Source organism: Eschrichtius robustus, chromosome 9 (assembly GCF_028021215.1).
Source record: "Eschrichtius robustus isolate mEscRob2 chromosome 9, mEscRob2.pri, whole genome shotgun sequence".
NCBI classification, from domain to species: Eukaryota; Metazoa; Chordata; class Mammalia; order Artiodactyla; family Eschrichtiidae; genus Eschrichtius; species Eschrichtius robustus.
The window spans coordinates 36925689-36933061 of NC_090832.1; positions in this window are offsets into that span (position 1 = coordinate 36925689).

The following is a 7373-nucleotide window of genomic DNA, read 5'->3' on the forward strand; positions in this document are numbered from 1 at the left end:
ACACCGCTATATTTCTGCTGAGAGCAGAAAGCAGAAAAAGAATTAAACTGAGTCATCCTGAATAATGTCTATCTCTTATTGTGTTCTTTTAGATGAATTTCTAAATTATTTCTATGAATTTCTATAATATACATAATATAATATATAGTACTTTTAATAATTTGTGTAAGTTATGGTTTTGAATGCTGAATCCACAATATTAGAATCAATTCTTACAATTATCCTTGCTTTGTAGTTTAGGAAACTTAGAAAGTTTATAACTTATTTATAAGTTATACGAGTATGTCATACAAGTATGTCGGGGAAACAGGATTCCAGCCTGGATTTGCCCAGCCTAAATCCTGTATTCTTTAAGACTCCCCAGCTACAACAAATTTTCTGGTGGCACTATGGAGTGTTCTTTAGAGCAGTCTTTACAAATAGGGTGGTTCATGGGGAGTGTTCCATAGAAGGAAAAAGGAATTATATGATATCTCAGGTTCTATTTCAAATGAGTAATTGAACTCTATGCATTACAATTTTGGTGAGAGTCAATCCTAGTAGCTGCTTATTGGAGGTTACCAAATTCCCCAGAAAGTTGGGGAAAACTTTCAATTAAGAAATAAATTTAACAGCAAACACAACATACTTGCATTTATTGGATAAGCATGTTGATTTGTGAAAGTGTTTCTTTCTTCAGTATAATTTTTATTTAATTAAAACTAATCTTTGCCACATCTCCATGTTGATCACTATTATCTTATTGACTTAAATAAAAATGGTTCTTTTTTTCCATTTTCCTCATTTAATGAGTAGGCTATAGAAAAAAATGTTTTTACATTAGTTACATAAAAGAAAAGAAATTTAAATTTAAACCATGGACACACTTGATCAATTACTTTTTTCTGCTTATTACATCCTCTGAATTTTTGTAATATATGTAACATAATATACAGTACTTTTAATAATTTCCTATCGTTTTGTGTAAGCTATGATTTTGTAAATTCCTTGAAGTTTGAGTTCATAAAATGTACTTCTGTCTTACAAAGTGATAATCATATAATTGGTGCTCAAAATTGTTGTTTTTTGGTCTTGATTATTAGTATGATCCCTGAAAGCAATAATGATAGTAAGCCAGGAGCTTCATGAGGACAGGGTCTACATCATATTCATCTTTGTATCCTGTAGGCAATGACACTACTTGGCACATAGTAGCAAATCAAATGACTCGAGTGGATAAATGAAAGAATGAGGCAAAAAATTGAAACTGGCACTTTTCAGAAGAAACATGGTCACCAATAAACCTTTGAAAAGAGGACTGACTTCTTGTGTAACCAAGAGATGCAAATTAAAACAAAAGAGATTCCGATCATACCCATAAATTAGCAAAAATGGAAAAAAATCTAACAATATCAAGTGCCGGTAAGGATATAGACTGAAACTTGTATACGCTAAAGGTGGGAGTGTAAATTGGTGTGATAAAATAACTTTGAAAAATAATTTGTTATTATCTAGTAAAGTTGGAGGTTCTCATGCCCAGCAATTCAGCCCCCTGGGAGAAATCCTGCACGTAAGCTCCAGAAGACATATACAAGAATGTTCACAGTAGCACCATCCTAATAGACCCAAACTGGAAGCAAGCTAAATGTCCATCAAGAGTAGAAGAGCTTAATATATTGTGGTATAGTCGTAAAATGAAATACTACAGAGCGGTGAAAACAAATGGGTCACAGCTCCTCTTATCAACATGATGAATCCCAGGAAAAGACTACTTAATTTAAAAAGCAAATCAAATAGAGAATGATCTCATTTCATATGCAGTTTTAAAATGCTAAACGAAAACTATTGCTTATTGATATGTACATGGATGGTAAACTATAAATAAAAGCAACATAGTGGGTGTGCCTGGTTAATAGAGAAGATGGAGAAAGGATTCAAAGAGAAGCGCACAGAGCTCTTTCAAAGTACTGGTAGTGCTAAGCTGGGTGGTGAATACACAGGTGTTAAGTCTCCTTTGATTATTTATAACATATATTATACCATTTTTCTCTACCAATTCAATATTTAATTAAAATAAAAAACAAAAAGGAATGAATGATAATGTTTGAATAAAGTCTTTGGGATAATGACATGCAAGCAATATTTAGATGAGCAAAAATTCCACTCTATTGCTGTAGTTTTTTTTTTTTTTAAACATCTTTATTGGAGTATAATTGCTTTACAATGGTGTGTTAGTTTCTGCTTTATAACAAAGTGAATCAGCTATACATATACATATATCCCCATATCTCATCCCTCTTGCGTCTCCCTCCCACCCCCCCATCCCACCCCTCTAGGTGGTCACAAAGCACCGAGCTGATCTCCCTGTGCTATGCGGCTGCTTCCCACTAGCTATCTATTTTATTTTATTATTATTTTTTTTTAATAAATTTATTTATTTATTTATTTATTTTTGGCTGTGTTGGGTCTTCGTTTCTGTGCGAGGCCTTTCTCTAGTTGCGGCCAGCGGGGGCCACTCTTCATCGCGGTGCGCGGGCCTCTCACTGTCGCGGCCTCTCCCATTGAGGAGCACAGGCTCCAGACGCGCAGGCTCAGTAGTTGTGGCTCACGGGCCCAGTTGCTCCGCGGCATATGGGATCCTCCCAGACCAGGGCTCGAACCCGTGTCCCCTGCATTGGCAGGCAGATTCCTAACCGCTGCACCACCAGGGAAGCCCCTAGCTATCTATTTTTACATTTGGTAGTATATATAAGTCCATGCCACCCTCTCACTTCGTCCCAGCTTACCCTTCCCCCTACCGGTGCCCTCAAGTCCATTCTCAACGTCTGCGTCTTTATTCCGGTCCTGCCCCTAGGTTCATCAGAACCATTTTTTTTTTTTTAGATTCCGTATACATGTGTTAGCATACGGTATTTGTTTTTCTCTTTCTGACTTACTGCACTCTGTATGACAGACTCTAGGTCCATCCATCTCACTACAGATAACTCAAATTCGTTTCTTTTTATGGCTGAGTAATATGCCATTGCATATATGTGCCACATCTTCTTTATCCATTCATCTGTCAATGGACACTTAGGGTGCTTCCATGTCCTGGCTATTGTGAATAGAGCTGCAATGAACATTGCGGTACATGACTCTTCTCGAATTATGGTTTTCTCAGGGTATATGCCCAGTAGTGGGATTGCTGGGTCGTATGGTAGTTCTATTTTTAGTTTTTTAAGGAACCTCCATACTGTTCTCCATAGTGGCTGTATCAATTTACATTCCCACCACCAGTGCAAGAGGGTTCCCTTTTCTCCACACCCTCTCCAGCATTTATTGTTTGTAGTTTTTTTGATGATGGCCATTCTGACCGGTGTGAGGAGATACCTCATTGTAGTTTTGATTTGCATTCCTCCAATGATTAGTGATGTTGAGCATCCTTTCATATGTTTGTTGGCCATCTGTATATCTTCTTTGGAGAAATATCTATTTAGGTCTTCTGCCCATTTTTGGATTGGGTTGTTTGTTTTTTTGATATAGAGCTGCATGAGCTGCTTATATATTTTGGAGATTAACCCTTTGTCAGTTGCTTCTTTTGCAAATATTTTCTCCCATTCTGAGGGTTGTCTTTTCATCTTGTTTATGGTTTCCTTTGCTGTGCAAAAGCTTTTAAGTTTCATTAGGTCCCATTTGTTTATTTTTGTTTTTATTTCCATTTCTCTAGGAGGTGGGTCAAAAAGGATCTTGCTGTGATTTATGTCATAGAGTGTTCTGCCTATGTTTTCCTCTAAGAGTTTTATAGTGTCTTGCCTTACATTTAGGTCTTTAATCCATTTGGAGTTTATTTTTGTGTATGGTGTTAGGGAGTGTTCTAATTTCATTCTTTTGCATGTAGCTGTCTAGTTTTCCCAGCACCACTTATTGAAGAGGCTGTCTTTTCTCCATTTTATATTCTTGCCTCCTTTACCAATATTGCTGTAGTTTTTAATGGTGTTTTTTTCTGAAGCAGGAAAGTTCCAGGCAGGTTGAAAAGGATAAATGTGAAAATAAACCACAAGGTGGCGTCCTAGTCTCATGTGTCTCATTCAGACACGTTTAATCCAAGTAACCCATACTTACCTTGGAAACGTTGGATATAGTCAAAACTTAGAGTTTACTGTATTCATAAGGAGCAACAGAGGATTTTTTTTTCTTTTAGCTTCTTTCTTCTCATTTCATATGCTTGATTTTACTTGCATATGTACTGTGCTATCAGATTAAATTTGGGGGGAAGCAATTCAGATAAACTCAATACAACAAGTATGCAGGTCTAGCATATGACATTTATTCATTCATTCCTCATTCAGTCAGTCATGCATTCATGTATTCAGTCACTGAACTAACATCCACACATATTTTTTTATTGAACTTCTCTTCTGTACCAGACACAGGGCAAAGAGGCCCTGGAAACAATGATGAACAAAAACATAGTCACTACCATTTGCTTTCAGTGTAGCGGTGGAGACAGATTAATCATATAATCACAAATTTAAATTGCCACTGACAAATTCTGCGAAAGAGAAGTGTGTGGTTCACAAGATTCTACAATATGGTTTTGAACCAGTTGGAGATGTTCGAGGAGTGATCCATCTCTCGAGATCTGAAAAATAAGACGAGTTACCTAGGTAAGAAGGAGAGAAAAGAACATTGTGAGTAAAAGGAACATGTGCAAGGCCTTGTAGCAGGAGAGAGCAAGGAAAACAAGGGCTGGAAAAAAGGGGGATGGCTGGGTAGCAATTCAGAGGTAGCAGAGATAGATGAGGTCTAAGAAGTGGGCAGGGGACAGATCTTGCATGGTCTTGTGGCTTGAGGTTAAGGATTTTGTCTTCATTCTAAGAGCATTAGGGAGGCACGGAAAGGAGGGTGGGAGCAGCTCAAAGTCCCTGCCCAGTCACTGGTGAGTCAGTAGCTTCGTCAGGGTTTATGACAGATTCTGCCCTAAGTGCTAGACAGTGGCACGACTCTGTCCGCCTATGTGTGATTAGCTTTTTGATAGTGAAGGACATCATTTAAAAACAGTAATATAATTTCAATATCGGCTGCATTTATTAGAGTTAAGATTTTTCTTTTAAAGAAACATGAATCCATTGTATTTATTTTGGATCAAACGGAAAGCCATTGCTTTTTGAAGACAGGAAACATGAAGTGTGCTATCTTAATAAATAAATAGATCTATTTAGCTCATCCACAACAAAATAAAAACGCTTGGCACCTAAAATATAAAAGGGATGAAAGAAAATGTTTCGTTTATGGTCATACTGTCTCAGAAAGAACCATGTATTGGCAATTAGGAGACCTGGGTTAGGAGATGACTGTGGGGAAAGATCATCGAACTTGACTGAGCTTCCGCTTTTTTTCACCTGCTAAATGAAGCACTGGTCTAGGTTATGTTCTTCCAACTCTGAAATTCTGTGAATCTCTAAATATATTCAAAAAGAAATATGTACGTGCTATTAATTTAAAGAGAATGGGTACTGGGGGACTACCTGGGCATGTATTTGAGTAAAGTTGTGTGAATGGGACCGAATGAGACTTATTTTGGATCTTAAGAGTTTTTTTTTTTTTAACTTTTTGGCCACACCACGTGGCACATGGGATCTTAGTTCCCCCGCCAGGGATCGAAACTGCACCCCCTGCCGTGGAAGCATGGAGTCTTAACCACTGGACTGCCAGGGAAGTCCCTTAAGACATTTTCAACGGACTAAATTTGAATAAGCTACACTACCGTTTATTGATAGTATACCATGTGCCAGGTCTTATGAACATTATCTCATTTAATCCTCCAAAAATCCTTGTGAGATAGGTGTTGCTTTTTAAATCCTATTTTACTGATGAGAAAAACAAAGCTTACACAGATACAGAAATTTGTCCAGAGTCACACAATTAAGACATCTCAAGATGTATCCAGATCTGTCTGATTTCAGAACTTGTCCTTTTAGTCATTATACTATTTATTATACCCACTGAAGAGCTGAGATTTTTAAAATGACTTATAAATATTGAGTAGAATAGAGAGACATTGACTAGAATTATAAATATGGAGTTCAAGTTATTTGTAAGTGATTTGAATAAGTACCAAAATTTTTAATAAGCTCCCACATCTTAAACAAAACTGCTTAATAGACTTGATTTAGCTAAGTTAAACATGCAGTGTCCTAGATAGGGCTGTGAAGCGGCACTATCATTTAGCAAACCATCTCCTTGCTAATATGTCTTTACTGTATCAATAGGGGATATGCCTACAGAATTAAACTTCTAATCTGTACATTTAAAAAGAACAATTAAATAACTTTTACAATTCTCTCACTTGTCATATCCTGAAAATAAACAGTGGTGAACTTTTTTTCTCCTTCTGTCTCAAGCTCCTGATACCCAAAGCAAGTAAGCTGCCTGCTGGACCTCGGTGTCTTGAGAAGTGACTAAAGGCACTTACATAGAGTTATTGCTCCTGTGTTGTTTTGTCTGTGGCTCCTGCTGTTGGGCACGCTTGGGGTTTGACAGTCACATCAAAGCGGTAGACTGTGTTGTGAGAGTAGTCAGCGTGGGCCAGATAATTCATGGGTTTATTGCTGAGACCTGTTCCCATGATAGTCATGGTCAGGTGGTACTTGGTGTTTAAGTCTGTTCTCTTGGTGTAAAACATATGACTTAAGCCTGCTGAATGACTCAGCAGTTGTTGACTCATGGATATTTTTGGGGGGGCTTTCTGAATTTTGAAAGGGGACACAATGGCCCATCAAGTCTCCTTATTGTAGCAGTAAAGGATGTTTGTCATCATAGGCAAAGCTTGCCCACTGAGCTTGACTGTACCCTCATCTGATGTCACCAGGCTGTCTGTGAGTTTTGATGTTACAGCCCTCAACCATTTGTACTATGCTATGCTTATCTTTCTGCTGTCAGAAATATGTCAAAATAACAAAATAAATTTAACCGTGGCTGCTTGTGAGACAAAAAAGTGACTGGCTTAGTTCCTGTTTAGGAAGTGGCTGGTGACTGTGACTGAGAAGTGTGCTATGATGACAATAAAATATGGCCTGTGTGCCTCTGTGTTTTGCCCTCCTGACTGTGAACACGTCTCCGTCATCTTGCCAGGCCCCAAGGGAAGCCTATTTAAAGCAGCTGTGCTGGGACAGACTGGCTAGGATATGGGAAGAGGCCGCCAGCCATTGCTGGCCCAGGAGAAAATTTACACAAACAGAGCTACACGAAGCTCTTGTCGTGTTGTTTTGGTGGGACAAAAACAAAATAAACAAAGAAACAAAAAACGCCGTCTTTGGGTTCTCTGCAATTAAGGGAAAAGGCTAAAAAAAAAAAAAAAAAACAATGAAAGACCTAGGAAGCAGGCAGAGTTTTATAGTTTTACAGTATGATAA